Source organism: Pteropus alecto, unplaced genomic scaffold (genome assembly GCF_000325575.1).
Source record: "Pteropus alecto unplaced genomic scaffold, ASM32557v1 scaffold229, whole genome shotgun sequence".
In the NCBI taxonomy this organism is placed as follows: domain Eukaryota; kingdom Metazoa; phylum Chordata; class Mammalia; order Chiroptera; family Pteropodidae; genus Pteropus; species Pteropus alecto.
The window spans coordinates 301,964-318,427 of NW_006443145.1; the positions used below are offsets into that span (position 1 = coordinate 301,964).

The window sequence follows — 16,464 nt, forward strand, 5'->3', positions numbered from 1 at the left end:
TAATTATGATTAATATATATTATTTATATATTTATACTTATATAAATATACTGTATAGTTAAATGTATAGTGCTGAAGTATGTATTTAACATAAATTGTACTGTTCTATAAGTTGATTTTTCTATTCAACGATATATTTTGAAAATCTGTTTGTGTTATTATTGATAACTGTATTCATTCATTTGAGCTACTGTGTAAATAATTAACTATTCTCTTAACATTAGACATTAAGTTTATTTCAAGTTTTTCACTGTTATAAATGCTGCTTCAGTAATAATCCTTGTACATGTTCCTTTCTATGCATGAGCATGTATGACTCTAGGGTAGATGCTAAAAAGTAAAATTGTCAAATCATGAGGCATGCACATTTTAAGTTTTAATAGATACTGTACTTCCAAACTGCCCTCTGATGCAGCTGATCTAATTTACACTGACACCCCCTGCCTCATAGATCTGTTTTGAGGATAAAAAATAATAATTCACATATAGCACTCAAATAATAGATGTTGTTTTACAAGAGGGTCATAATGACATTTTACCAAGCAGCGAAGCTTCTGTGGATCCGCTTTCTTTTTTTTTTTTTTAAGGGTACTCAAATTCTGATCCAGATTCTGATTAGGTAGGCAGTAGCCTGATAATTAAAATTATGAAAGTTTTCATCTACATTTTCTTTGCAAAATTAAATGTCTTCTTAAACACACACAAACATACACAGAGAAGCAAAAATAATACTGGGGAAATATGAATTAGATCGGTGGATGTCAATATCCTGGTTGTGATATTGTACTACAATTTTGTAAGATGTTATAATCAGGGGAAAGGGTACAAAAATTTTCTCTGTATTATTTTCTATAACTGCATGTGAATCTACAATTACCTAAAAATGAAAACTTTATTAAAAGTCTTTAATAGACAGGTATTATAAATTACTATATTTTGAAGACAACTTAAAAGAGAAGTTACTGAAATGTCTTAGCAATGACAATTTCTCTGAAACAATCATATAGCTTTTAAAGGGCACTATTTAGAAGAAGACAACTCTAATGTTTTAAAATGAATCTGTTGGCCTTCTTTTTACAGGAAGATTCCTTTCTTTGCTGGCCAACCTCACTGATTACTTACATTTTTTACATTGAGCATTTCCCCAAACTCTTCACACTTAATCTCATTCTTTTCTGACAGAAATCTCTAAGATATTACTATTTTTTCTTATTTGAGGAAACAAAGTCTCAGATAGTTTAAATGACTAATTTTAGGCACACCCAGCTGGTCAGAAGTGATTTGGCTATTCATTTTTTATATCTTGCTTACACCTCTATTCGTCATCCTGCTTTCCATTTTTCTTTTTTTAGTTCTTTCTTTTTTTTCAGGCTTTCTTGAAATATAATAGACAATTAGTTGCTCATATTTACATTGTACAATTCAATGAGATTTTTTCAAATATAGTTGGCATAAAATAATATATTAGTTTCAGTTGTATAGCATAGTAATTAGAGATCTATATAAAGCACAAAGTAATCTCCCACTAAATCTAGTATTCCTCTTCTCCCTTACATATTTATTGCAACATTATTAACTATTTTCCTTATACTACACTTTTATTCCCATGTCTATTTTGAAACTATCCATTCGTACTTCTTAATTCTTTGCCCGTTCATGCTTACCCTCCAACTCCTTCCCATCTAGTAGCCCTCAAAATATTCTCTGTATCTGAGTTTGTTTCCAGTTTTTTTGTTGTTGTTTATTTTATTCTTTAGCTTCCGCATGTATGTGAAATTATGTGGTATTTGTCTTTCTTTATCTGACATTTCATTCAGTGCAATACCCTCTAGGTCCATCAAAGCGATATCTTTTTCCATCCTCTTCCTTTTAGTCTGTGTCATTTAATCTGAAGTGAGTCTCTTGTAGGCAGCATATGTAGGGGGCTTGTATTCTTATTCATTCAGGCACTCTATCTTTTGATTGGAGCACTCAGTTCTGCTCCATTTGAGGTACTTGTTGATAGGAATGTAATTACCATTCTTTATTCCTGTTTTTGGTACAAGCTTTTTCTTCTTAAAGAAGTCCTTCCAACATTTACAGTAATACTGGTCTAGTGTTGACAAATTCCTTTAGCTTATTTTTCTCTGGGAAGCACTTTATCTGTCCTTTGACTCTAAATGATAGTTTTACTGGATAAAGTATTCTTGGTTGTAGATCCTGGGTTTTCATAACATTGAATATTTTATGTCAAACCCTTCTATCCTGCATTGTTTCTTTTGAGAAATCGGCTGCCAGTCTTCTGGGTGCTCCCTTGTATGTCACTGTTTTTCTCTTGCTGCTATTAAGATACTCTCTTTGTATTTAACCTTTCGTATTTTAATTACAAAGTGTCTTGGTGTGAGCTTCTTTGGGTTCATCTTTTTTGGGACTTTCTGAGTTTCCTAGGGTTGTATGTCTACTTCCTTCACGAGGTGAGGGAAGTTTTCCATTATTATTTCTTCAAATAGCTCTTCAACTTCTTGTTCTCCCTCTTCAGGTACCCCTATGAAATGGATATTTTTACTTTTAATTTTGCCCCATAGGCTCCTTAAATTATTATTATAGCCTTGGCTTCATTTTTCTTGCCATTCTGATTGAGCATCCTTGCTTCTCCATCTTCTATATCAGTGGTTTGATCTTCTTTTTTATCCACTCTGTTTATTCCTTCTAAGATACTTTTCATTTCAGATAATGTGTTCTTCATTTCAGACTGGTTTCCATTTTTAATTTCCATTTCCATTTTTATGGGTTTTTTTTATCTCTTTGTTAAAGTTCTCATTGAATTCATCTACACTTCCCCTAAGTTCATTGAACATCTTTATAACCAGTGTTTTGAACTCTGCATCTGTGAGATTGCTTGACTCCATTATTCCTGGATCTCTGTTCTGTTCTTTCATATGGTTTCTGCTTCTTTGTCTTCCCATTTTGGCTGCCTTTCTGTGTCTGTTTCTATGTACTAAGCAAAGCTCCTAAGTCTCACAGTCTAATTAGTGTGGCTTTGTGTAGTAAGTGTCCACTGTCATAGTCCTGAGAGGGATTCAGCTGCAGGCAAAGTTTAGCCTCAGCCTGTGCCTCTCTTGGGGCACTTGTTAAGATTCAGCAAGCTATCCACAGATGCCGTGCTTATATTTGCCTCAAGAAACCAAGCCAGAAACTGAGGTCAGCTGCCACCAGTATGAGTCTTGGCACTACTCTGCAAGGAGCACCGGACTTGCCAAGGACACAGTTGAATGTGACTTGGGTGGGGCCGTGCATTGGGGAGGCAGAGTTTCAGGAAATCCTCTGAGCAGAATGATCTCTGTTATCCTGTTTGATGGCAGCACGAAGTCTCAACACTGGGAGAGGAGAAGGCTCAACAGAGGAACAACGGATACCACAGACACTTTTGTCAGAAGGCTCAACAGAGGAACAATGGATACCACAGAAAGTTTCGCCTCTGGCCCTCACTCCGACAACTCAGTATCCCTTGTAAGTCTCTGATGTCACCTGAGCAGCCTACCCAGTGCTAGTTCTCAGAGTGAGCAAGTCTCTCACCATGAAAGTCCCCTCATGGACAAAGCCCCTTTAATTGGCGTCTGCAGCTGCCACTGTCATAGCTTCTGTTTCACTCAGCTGCTAGAGACTGGGCAGCTTTGTGTCTTAGCCCCCTCCTACCTTCTACTGTTGCAGGTTGGTTAATTATTTCTCTCCCTAGTTGTAGTGCTTCTGCTCATCTAGATTCCAGGTGACTTTGCTTGCTGTTTGCTCCGTGTTTCTGTCACAACTTTTATTTGGTCACAAGAGGGATGAACAAAACCTCTATCATCTACACCATTTTTTCCTACCCCTCCTTATATTTCTAAGGTGAAAACAATTGCCCTGTTTTATTTCTCACTTGTAAAATCTCGCTCTCTTTTTCTCTAGGGCTATTTCAGTGAGAAGTTGTAAGATGAATACTTTTTCTATTCATCAGTGTTGTATGTAGACCAAAAGGAATTATGAGAAATGCAATTTTGAAATTAAGTAAACAGGTCAAAAATTCCCTGAACATCATGAAGAGAATAAAATTGATTTCTCATTTAAACACCCCCTCTGGAGACACTACAATTGATGGGTTTCTATCATCCTTTTCTCTAAAATGTCCTCTTTCTTGTCACAAGGCTTTCATTAGCTTCAATGGATGCTCTGGGCATTAAAAAGAGCTGAAGGAGTGTGTAATAGAGATGAACAGAATATGATATACTTATATTACAAGACAATTCTTCCAGATCATGAGGTCTGCAGATTTTTACATTAGTGTATCTTCAAAAAGTTTTATTAAACTAAATACTCTTTCATGAATTTTTAAGTTGGTTTTTAAATTTTTATATCATGATGTTAAATATGTGCAAAAGATATATTTTAAGTTTTTACATTTTTAAGCAAACAATTACATCACTTTTAAAGGTAGCCAATGGAATTTGTTACTACAATGCTACTCACCATCATCTATTATTTTTTAATTATGTGGAAAAAATTATGTATATAAACTCTTTTTAATTGTCAGAAAATTTACACTATTTCTTTTTCTTCCTGACTTTATATTTTCAATTACTTCTCTCTCTAAATTTTTACCTATTATAATATATTTCCCTTGTAAATCTTTTACTAATCAATCTATTTTTCTTCCATGCAATAGATATATGTATTTAAATTAAAATCTAACTTTTAAAAACTTCCTTTGAGCAGATAGCATCACATATTTAAATTTTTAGGATTAAATTTTCATTACAATTATTATTGTAAAAATAAATATATTATAGGTTTGATAAATAATTAGTAAACAAAAGTATAATCTTAATGAAAATGTACTTTTTAATAAGACAGATACAAAATCAGTTTGTGTATCCATGAATGAACGGCACTTATTCCTAGAATGAAACAGGATGCAACATAAATTTACTTCTTTTCTATTATATACTAAGAAAATTCATCACTTAATCAAGATGGGGATAGAAGGAGTTTTGTTATAAATGGCCACCTAATTTTTAGAACTTCTACGTTATATAATAAAATTCACATAGCGATCTATCATCAAAAATTATTTTAAATAATCTATCAGCTGGTAACTGGTTTAGGTCTTGCTTCACTTTTATTAATGACAAAGAATTAGAAACCTCTGAATTATAAAGGATATTGTTGCCCAATTTTAAAAGTCATTCACTTTCTCAACACTACTACCAATACTTTAAAGTACCCTTTGTTGGCACTCTGGAGTGTGTTAGACCCCAGAGCAATGAACCATAATAAATTTCAGTATGAGGGCTTTTCTTCTGTAAAAAGGGAAGGAGCTATTGCAAAAGGGGAAGTGAAAAGGGGAACAAGCTTCAAATACAGGTCTGCTTTAGGCAGACCGATTTTAGGAAAGAAAGCTCAGCGAAGGTGAGGATCTGAAAATTAATCCCCTAAAACTTTTCAGGAATTTTCAGTACCTCCCTTCTGTCACAGCACACAGATGTAAATTTGTAGAACACTGCTCAAAGTCACTATTGTCCAAAACTTCATGGAAATTCTTTAATGCAGCATAATGAGATTACCTTGGTTCAAATACTGGTTCATTCACTTTCTAGTTCTTTGATTTTGTGCAAATTAATTTCTCTGCACATCCATTTCTTCATTTGTAAAATGGAGGTAAAAATGGTACACATCTCACAGGACTACTGGGAAGATTAACTATATTAATATGCATAAAATGTTCAGAATAATGTTCACTACCATGATCATCATTATTACCAACATCATCATCACCATTCTATCAATGGCAGGGGATTTGGGAAGATGAAGAGGAACAAAATATGATTGAAAGAGGAAGAAGGGAAAATGTCAGGTGTATGTGTTTGTATATGTGTATGTCTACTATGATATAGATACATTTCAGAATCTAGAAATAATTAGAACAATGTTGTTATTCAAATGCAAGTTCCATGAAGGTAGCCTATACTTATTGTCCCTGTAGCCCAATTCCACTTTGCCCTTCTTCATATTTTCTGGCACACTGCTATATTCATAATAGACTCTCAATAAATATTCAATAAATTGATAACAGAGTGAGGAGAGAAATCTGTACTAGCAAGTTAAATTGCAAGTTATAAAACAAATTGTTAAAAGTAGTGCAAGTCCATCCATTAATAGTCATGGTCCTGGAAGACCAGTGTTTTTCTTTAAAACTGATTTTCAGGGTCTTATCCCACTCTACTGCATTTATACTTGCTAATTCCATTTCCGTGACATAATGCTGGCTGCATAACTTGAGGGCTCCAGTGCAAAATGAAAATGCAGGGTCCCCTGCTCGAAATGCAAGAAAATGCCTGTACCAAAACATAAAGATTTCCTTTCCTCTTTAGTTTCTCTCTCAACTTGCCATGATGTTTTGAATCAGCCATTTAATGTCATTCTAAGAAAAAATAAATAAAATTTTAAACTGTTAGCATGAATTTTACTGTTGATGTTTTTATTATACAATGCTAGTTGTAAATGCAAATATCTGAACATTTAACTCATGTGTAGAATAACTGAAATCACACAATTTGTATTTCATAGCTCATACGTACATATGTATTCCTTTCTTACCAGAACAGTGGAAACATTGTAAAACCTAACTCAATTGTTTTCATTTCAATTCTTGATACACATACATTCTAGCAACACTCAACATTCAGCATAGCGATGAGTTAGGAATGTCTGAAAAAAAAGGGAAAATAATTAATGGTTGTCATATCTTTATCTCTCTATGTCATCATTTTCAGCGTAAGTGGTTAGCTAATATAGGAAAATAACATGAGTAAGAAAGGATATGGTAAAGTTCCTTGGTCATTTATAGTTCTTAGAATGTAATTGCCTTCTTTTTTATTAAATGTATTGGGGTAACATTAGTTAATACCATTATATAATTTCAGGTGTACAAAATTAAAACATCTATATACTCTCCTGAGTGCTCACCACGCAAAGTCTAGTTTCCTTCTGTTACCATATATTTGACTTCTTTTATCCACTTCACTTTCCCCCACCCACTTCTTTCTGCATTCAAAGAAAATCCTTATTCAAATAGAAAACATGGCTTCTTGATGATTATCAGTGAAAGATAAAACCTACTTACCTTGTATTCACTTGGAGTCACACTGAACCCAGAATGAGTCCACCAGAATTCTATGCTCATGAAGTACCTCTGCTCACAGGCATGCTCCATTGTTTCATCAGACTTCATTAACAAAATAAAATATCAAATATAAAATTATTAATAATTTCAAGACAGTAACTGCAGAACATTAAACCAAGTGCAAGACCCTTCTGAGCATGGGGCCCTATGTGACTGCAGTAGTCATATACCCATAAAGCTGACCTTGCTCTGAACTTCTCAAGTTATCGTATTTTCCCATGGATATAAAGGCTCATCCTCACTGCAAGCAGTTGACTGAAAAGAGCTTCCTTGTTAGATTATTCATTCGTAATACTACTGTGGGTCCATCTCTAAGCAGCAATGTTTAGAGCTGTTGAAGAGCCTTTTAAAAACTCTTGTTCTGGAGCTTTAAGTTAAATAGAGATTTGTTTATAAATGTGTGGGGAACAGGAATATATGCCTCCAAGATCTCTCTTCAAGGGAGAATTTGCTGCCCCAGCTCTCGGTTCCTTCAGGGTCTGTCTCAGAGAAGATAGTCTGAGCAGAGTGTGCTCCAAAGAGCCCCCTTTCTCAAGTTTATACCCCTTTTGGGATGTTCTGTGGTCAATGGCTGACCAAAACTGAAGTATAAAGACCCTGACATTTTGGTTTAATGGGACAGAAAAAATATTGCATGGGACAAACTTCATGGGACATACTTATACTAAAGAGCTATTTGTTCTGTATCTAAAATTCAAATTTAACTGGGTGTCTTGTATTTTTATTTGTTAAAGTTGGCAATTCTAAATGGGGAACAACTCTGATAAGCCCTATGCTCCCTAGATCCCCATGTAAGGTTCCCCTAGGCTTTGTCAGGCCTGCTTTGTTATTCAGCTTCTCCCTCTGCCTAATCCTGCTTCCTTCCTTTTTCTAACAAGTATCTCTTGTGCCAAATTTTACCTGAATGTCCACTTTCAGAGAATCCAATATTCATCACCATTGATATTTACACTCTGATAAAGGCATCTTTTGATCTCTTGAGAAGGTTGCTCTGTTAAATTTGAGTGCAAACCCAGGATCATTCACCACTAGTGCGTAGCAACTCCTGGGACAGATATTGAAGCCGGAAAGACCCAGAAGAAGGCTTCAGAACAAAGATGACAGATTTCATAATTAGATTTCATGACTTTCGCATCACTCTGAATACATATTCACACACACACACATACTTGTTTATTTGTACTAAAAGTTAGCAAGTGATGTTTAAACAAAGAAAATGTTCTATCTTAAAGTAACTGATCATTGTACTTTTCCCAATTTCATGAGTTTATTTGTTTGTTTATTTATGTATTTATTTATTTTAATTATATATATTTATTTGTTTGTTTTATGGTGACATTGGTTAACGAAATCCAGTAAGTTGCAGATGTACAATTTAACAGTAAGGCATATATATATTACATTGTGTGTTCACTTCCCAGAGTTAGATTTCTTTCTGTCACCACATAGTTGAACCCTTTTACAAAACCACATGATATCACTTACATATGGGATAGAAATCATGAGTTTTTTTTTAAAAAATCAATCAAAAATTATAAATAAATGAAGATACATTACCTTAAAAAAAACAGAAATATAAACTATTAAATTTCTATCTGGTTTTGGTTAAGAATTAACAAATTATAGTGGTTAATAATTTGGCTTCTGGAATTAGACATGAATACATATCCTGAATTTGCTACTTACTAGTTGCAACTTCTGGCTAGTTATAACATTTCTGAGTCTCAGTATACTCATTTGCAAAATGATGATAATAATTATACATACTCCAGAAAATTGTCACGAGGTTTAAAAAAAAATAAAGCATGTAAAACACTTGACTCAGGGTTTTTCCCATAATATTTTTATTAATAGATCTTTTATTGTTAAAAGTAACAAAACATCTTTCTTAGGGCTTGGTTACTAATAGGCAAGAACCATGAGGGGGCCAACTATATTTTCTTTGCTAGATTAATATTGTATTTATCTCTTTTAAAAGAAGACTTATTCTATTAATGCAAGTTCTCACCTCTAGCAAAAATGCCCAGATACATATTGAGTTAAAAATTATTAATATTATAATAGTTACTAATATAAGAGAATAGTTTTTGTTATTTTTATTTTTTCTCAATATAACTGTAGAAACATTTTTTAAAGATAGAATATTAGTTTAGCCAGGAAAATAAGTCCAATCTAAATGGTTAATGCCTAATAGCAGCCGGGTAGTAGACTTTATTTTCCTTTTCCTTTAAAGCAAAAATACAGATTTTTCCACATTTTAATAATTTTTACTTGATATATGTACATATTGTGACAGGATTTTCCCCATGAAGTTAATTAACACATCCATCAGCTTACATATTTACTTTTTTCAAGTTTTTTTTTTCCAGGGGGAGGATGAGAACATTTAAGTTCTACTCTTAGCAAATTTCAATTACACAATACAGTATTATCAACTATAGTCACCATGTTACACATTAGATCCTCAGAACTTATTCATCTTAACTGAACATTTGTACTCTTTTACCAACATCTCCATATTATCCCCACTCCGTAGCCCCTGGAAACCACCATTCTACTCTTTGATTTGTTTTTTTGTTTGTTTGTTTTGTTTTGTTTATTTCACTTATAAGTGGTACCTTGCAGTATTTGTCTTGCTCTGTCTGGCTTATTTCACTTAGCATAATGCTCTCCAGTTTCATCTCTTATGTCACAAATTACGGAATTCCCTTCCTTTTTAAGGCTGAGTGACATACCATTATATGTATATCACATTTTCTTCATCGATTCTTTCATTAATAGACACTTAAGTTTTCACACTTTGATCATTATGAATAATACTGCAATGAATATGGAAGTACAGTTATCTCTTTGAAACAATGGTTTAATTTTTTTATATAAACCCAGAAGTAATATCGTTAGAGTATATGGTAGTTCTATTTTTTTATTTCTAGAGTCAATATTTCTTAATTGCACAAATATGGTAGCTCATTTCCAGGAAAATAGTAACAAAAATGGTGGATTAGGAGCTCCTGGTCAGTGTGGGTTGGTCTCAGTGATTTTGGAAAGGTCACCTGGGAACATTGTTAAAAAGTATTTATAAAACTGTGAATGAGTGCCACATAAGTAGAAGCATTATAATCTTAATGATTTTTTAGTGTCTTTAGGATAAATTTCAAAAGTTTGTGTAAAATATAAAGGTTTAAAAATTAAACTCTTATGATTCTCATAGAAATCATTTGATATGGTCTGGAGAGATATTAATATCCCTTAATATTAAATACCTGAGAGAAATTGTTACCTCAAATAAGTCCAATTAGTCTTTCATAAGTAAGAAGACAGTCATCCCCTAGCTCAGTCTTTGCCCAACCTTCCTAGTCATAAAAAGCTCTTGGTATACTGCCTTTGAAGATTCTCAGATAATGGCTAGAAATTGTCATTTTTAATATATATGTCAGATGATTCTTATAATGGACCAGTTGGGGAGACCACTACCCCTTTCTGACCCCATTTTGTTTTAGTAAATAGCTCCCTTTGGCCTTCCAAATATTAGGCTCGAATTCAAGCTACTTCACAAGTACAAAAGAAAGTTTTACACCTCACAAAGATTACCTCTTGTCAATCAAATGGACCAAATTGAAAAAAGAAACAGGAAAGCAGTTGAATTTGTCAAAAAAGAGAGTCTAGTATTAAAGATATAGGCCTTTAAACATATCTATAAATCCAAGAAAACATTTGCACTGGGAAATGAAGTAGAACCACCCTCACAAGCATTTATAGTGTGTAACTCTTTATGCATTTGTGATTTCATTTGTTCATTCTTTCATTCATGCATTTTCTCATTCATTCAACAAACATTTACTGGGCATTTATTCCACACCAAGCATTATACTGAGTATTGGAGAACAATGCCAGATATATTAAGAAATCTTCTTTAAAGCATCGACAATGGCCAGCCCCCATAACATGAACTGGGCCCAAGTATTCCTACAGTTTTTCTTAGTTAATGTGCTATTTAACTCTCAAACATAGTGCACAACAAAATGGAATTTGTTTTAAGCACATGCATGTGCTTTTATTCCAATTTTTTTTAAAGTATAATATGCTAAGAAATTTATTGGACAAAATAAGATCTCTTTTGCACTATAAAGGGATTGTTTTTCTGAGAAAATCAATAAAATGTTTTCATAATTTGTTACTAATAACACTAACATAGAATATTGGGTAAATTAATTTGGGTAACTTACAAAAATAATTGGGTTTTACAGGAACATTACAGAAGACAAAATGCAAGATCAATAAGTCCCGAGGTTGCAAATCATCATTAATTTATGATTTTGCTTTTCAAGAAAATAATTTGCTATAGAAGAGTTAGCTCTATGGTTATAAATCATAACACTCTTGTGAGAAAGTCTTTCTTAGGCCAAAGTTTAAACACTAGAAAGAACAAGTGATTAAAAATAGTTTATTATTATGCTGAAATTCATAATTATAAATATCTACAATTTGTTGAGCACTTACTTTATGGCACGTGCCTTATGTGAGTATAAAATTTCTTTAAGTTATCAAAACAATCTTGCAGCAAGAGCTAGTATTATCTTTACTTCATAGGTTGGGAAAATTAAAGTTCAAAGTTATTGAGTAACTTGTCCAAAGTCACATACACACAGAAAGTTGCAGAGCCAGGATTCAAACTCAGGAATCTTTTCCCATGCTTTGATGCTTCTAAAGATCTTAGAGGTTTGGCCTGGAGAGAGCTTAACAGACTTTAAGAAACTTAAGATACTTGGCAGAAACAATCAATCAATTGCATATTTATGATATCACCGAAGTTTTTACCTGACAGTGGAATTCTCATTAGCATTTCCAGAATACCAGCATTCCTAGGAAGGTATATCTGAAGACAGATGATGAAAAAGCAGTCAAAGACTCATGAGAATAGTGCATGCATATTGATCAATGAGAGTTTCGATGTTAATATTTATACAATATTCAATATTGATTGAAACCTCTATGGATTTACTTTTTTAATTTTTTTTTTAGTTATGTACAACTTTGTATGGTTATCCTTTCTTTATGGCTCGTGGAGTTCTCTTAACTTTCCCCAGCATAGACAAGCTCTGTGGAAATTCCACTAATTCACCACTGTAATTCTTGTAGTATTTTGTATCCCAATGGCATAAGTAAGAAATTTGTGTAGTTGACTTTGTTTCACTGGTATGCACCACAGATGATAAGAAATTATATAGCTTCTGAAAGTCTGCAAGGATAAACATAAAGTGAAATCTTTGTCTTTCTCTCCATTTAATAATGAGAGCTTTTACACTGCCTACAAATGCCTTGCAGCAATTGTGATAAGAATGACATGAAAGTCTTAAAGAAAAGAAGCCTCACATGATAACTATTCTCTCATCATTCAACACTGATTGAGTATAGCTTGGCCGATTATAGGAAACTATGCCTCCTTTATATGGTCCACAATCCAAGCTAGCAAAAGACTGGATATTCTAAAAGAAACAGCAAAGACTGGGAGATAGATTGACTTCTCAGCTTCTATATTTTCCACTCCATGAAATTCTTGCCTTCCTTTTCTCTCATTTTCTAGGGACAGAAATTGACCAGAGATACCAAGGACATGGATGAGACTTTATTGTTTTTTATTTTTTTATTTCTTTTTTTTAGGCGAGGCAACCTTTGGTTGACCTCACAGATTGCAAGGACCTTGTCAGCTTACAATCCCATATTTATTTTTTATTTTTTATTGTTTATGCCTACAGAATCTGGTCTTCCTAGGTGGTCTCCCATCCAAGTACTAGCTAGGCCCAACCTTGCTTAGCTTTCAAGATCAGATGGGATCAGGCTTGTTCAGGGTGGCATGACTGTAGACATGGATGGGACTTTAAAGAAATGTCAAAAATCATCAGTGCTTTGGGACAAGCTAAGGACCAGATGGCTTTTCACATACTCATTTTACATAAAGATGGAATGGTAAGTTGTCTGCCCTTCATTAGACTTTAAGATCATTGCAGAAAAAGATAGTATCTGTTTTACTTACTATTTTATATGCATCATCTCAAATAGTCTCAGGCACATAATGGCCAATCAGTAAATAATTGCTGAATAAATGAATGCAAGTTAAAATTATTATAGCCATTATCTATAAACATTCCCCCCACTCCCTAACCCAAGCTAAGCTTAGTGGTGAATGAGAAGGACTAATAATTTCAATTTCCAGATACTATACTCATTCTCTGGGAGAAAGAGCTGAATTAGCTTGGCCTTGAATCCTTTTCCTGTTATCTCCATAGGGGGCAGGGAGGCATTGTGCGGTTTATTTCAATTAACTAAATGGATTTTTATCATTAAGCTAAAAAAGTTTACACCATTCTCTTACAAGGCCACAGAAGAGGTCTGAGCAATATATTCACATCATGTATTTATTGTAAAAATTGCAAAATAATATATTTCAAACATAGTCAGTTAAGACTAATCACTCCGTTTATGACACCTTTCCTTCTGTCACATTTTAATTCATGTCAGGTAGCAATAGAGTGACCACAGTCATTTTGGGGAATTCTGTGAGAGAACTTGAGTTGGGATTAACTTTAATGTGGCATTAGTGAAATGTATTTATGTGGAAGACAGTCATTTCTGTGTAGAGTTAAGATCTCGTTAGCCAATCAAGGGTAAAAATGGCTTCTAGGAATACTTTTACCCACTGTGCCAACTAACTAGTGTCACAAAGTTGGTACAGGGCCAGAAGTTGTAATAAAATAAGAACAGAGTAATCTTCAGGCCCCACAAATACTAGATCTGTCTCTAACTAATAAACTTTAGTCCAAGGTAATACACCCAAATTCAGATTTACTCCATAGCAGTAGAAATATAGCACTCCAATTTATTTATTTATTTTTACTTTCTTTTTTTTATTTTATTAAATGTATTAGGGTGGCACTGGTTAATAAAATTATATAGGTTTCAAGTGTATAGTTCAATGATATGTCATATGTATATTGCAATTCTGTTCACTAACCAAAGTCAAACCTCCTTCTGTCACCATATATTTGACCCCCTTTTTTTCCTTATACCTCAGACATCCTCATTCCCTCCGGTGACCACTATACTCTTGCCTATGTCTATGAGTTTTCTTCGTTTTTTGCTTTCTGTTTTATATCACACATATGAGTGAAATCATATGGTTCTCAATGTTTTCTGACTTATTTTGCTTAGCATAATATTCTTAAGATCCATCTATTTATGAAGTGAGAAACATGGCAGAGTGAGAGATGACCCCAGATCTCACCCCTTAAAGCAACAATAAGCTGAACATAAAAAACTCAACAAAACAAAAAACTACCCAAACTGCACACCAGCCTGTCTGAGCGTGGAATCTGTGCATAAGAGCTACCACAGGTCAGAACCCCAGGGTCGGGAGGTAGAATGGGAGAAACAAAGAAGCTGCCTATTGCAGACAGAACTCACTGCAGGAGGGGGTGGGGAGGAGAAAGTATGGCAGGTTCCCTGAATATCCCTGCCTAGGAGAACTGTGAGCTCCATGCATTCGGAGGCAGGGCCCAGTCATCAGAGCAGAAAGCATAAAAAAGAGAATGGCAGAGAAACAACAGTTGAATTTTACCAGCCATAATGACAAAACAGAGGCTGAACCACAGTATCCAACCCCAACCTAGAAGACGCCTTCCCCCATATCCTGTGAGAACAAACAATGTGCAGCCCCAGGAGAATCTCAGCAAACGCTACCAAAACTGTCGCTAACATTGACAGTGACTGAGGCTGAGGGTAGCGAGTGTGAATAAATATCTATGAGAAACTAAAAAGGCATTATTTAGGCTTTATATAAAGCGGGGATCCAAGAGGCTTATACAACACCTACTGGAAACCAAAAAGAAAAAGAAAAAAAAACTTTCTTTGCAACAGGCTAAAGAGAGACCTTTATATAATAAATCATCTTTCTGAAAACAAACAAACAAACAAAAAACCAAAACGAACAAACAAAACAACAACAAAAAGAAAAAACAGAATATATTTCCATTAATGCCCAGGCAGAGAAATAGTCCATTAAACATTATGAACAACCAAGGTGACAAGGCAGCTCAGAGAAAAAGAGAAAGTCTCTAGAAAATAAGCTTACAAATAAATATGCAACTTAAATGACAAAGAATTCAGGATGATGCTTCTGAAAAAAACTCAATGAGATCCAAAATAATTCATATCAACAATCTCGGGTATTGAAAAACAACTAAATGAGCAGGAAGAATTTGAAAACCTCAAAGAGGGTTTCAAAGAGATTACAAAGAGATTGAAACCCTCAAAAAATCAAATAGAACTTCTGGAGAGGAAAAACACATTGAAAGAGTTGAAAAATGAAATAGCAAGTTTGGGAAATAGAGTCGACCAAATGGAGGAAAGGATCAGTAATATTGAAGACAGAAATCTGGAAATAAATCAGACAGAAAAAGAGAGAAACCAAAGAATGAAAAATAATGAAAGAGAAATACAAGAAATAGCTGATACCATCAGGAGAGGAAACATAAGAATACTGGACATTCTCAAAGGGGAGGGAAAGGAACAGGGATTAGAAAGCATTCTCAAATACCCGATGAAAATTTTCCAAATTTAAGGAATGGTCTGGAGTTTGGAATTCAAGAAGTCACCAGAATAGCCAATTATCTCAAACCAAAAAGGCCTTCTCCAAGACATATTGTATTAAAATTAACAAAAATGAATGACAAAGAAAAAATTCTCAGGGAAGCCAGGGAAAAGAACATGGTATCCTATAAAGGAAAACCCCTTAGATTATTGTCGGACCTCTCAGCACGAAACTTACCAGCTAGAAATGAATAGATTCAAATATTCAAACTGGTAAATGAAAGGAACTAGAAGCCATAAATAATGTATCGAGCTAAGGCTTCTTTAGATATGAAGGAGAAATAAAGACCTTTCCAGACATACAAAAATTGAGAAAATTTTCCACTAGAAAGCGTGCATTACAGGAAATATTGAAAGGGGTCAGCTCACCTAAAAGAAAATGACAAAAAAAATTCATAATTAGGAGTAAGGTGACTAGAAGGTAAATAGAAGCAGAGGAGTATAACCCTTACTAAGAACATGGCATTATAAGCTTAACAATAAGAAGAGATTTACTATAGCAAGATAGTGATTAAAATTCAGCTTACATAGGGACAAATTGAGACAACAATGACTGAAAAGGGGAGGATTCAAAGATCCAAATTTGAAAAAAGGAGTAGAGATAGGGCATGCAGAGAAGAAAA

The 16,464-nt window shown here is 34.0% G+C and overlaps 1 pseudogene; it reads right to left on the bottom strand.

Annotated features, from left to right (window-relative positions):
- Positions 1 to 12,942: 12,942 nt before the first annotated feature.
- On the bottom strand, positions 12,943 to 13,061 carry LOC112472573 (annotated as a pseudogene).
- Positions 13,062 to 16,464: the final 3,403 nt, after the last annotated feature.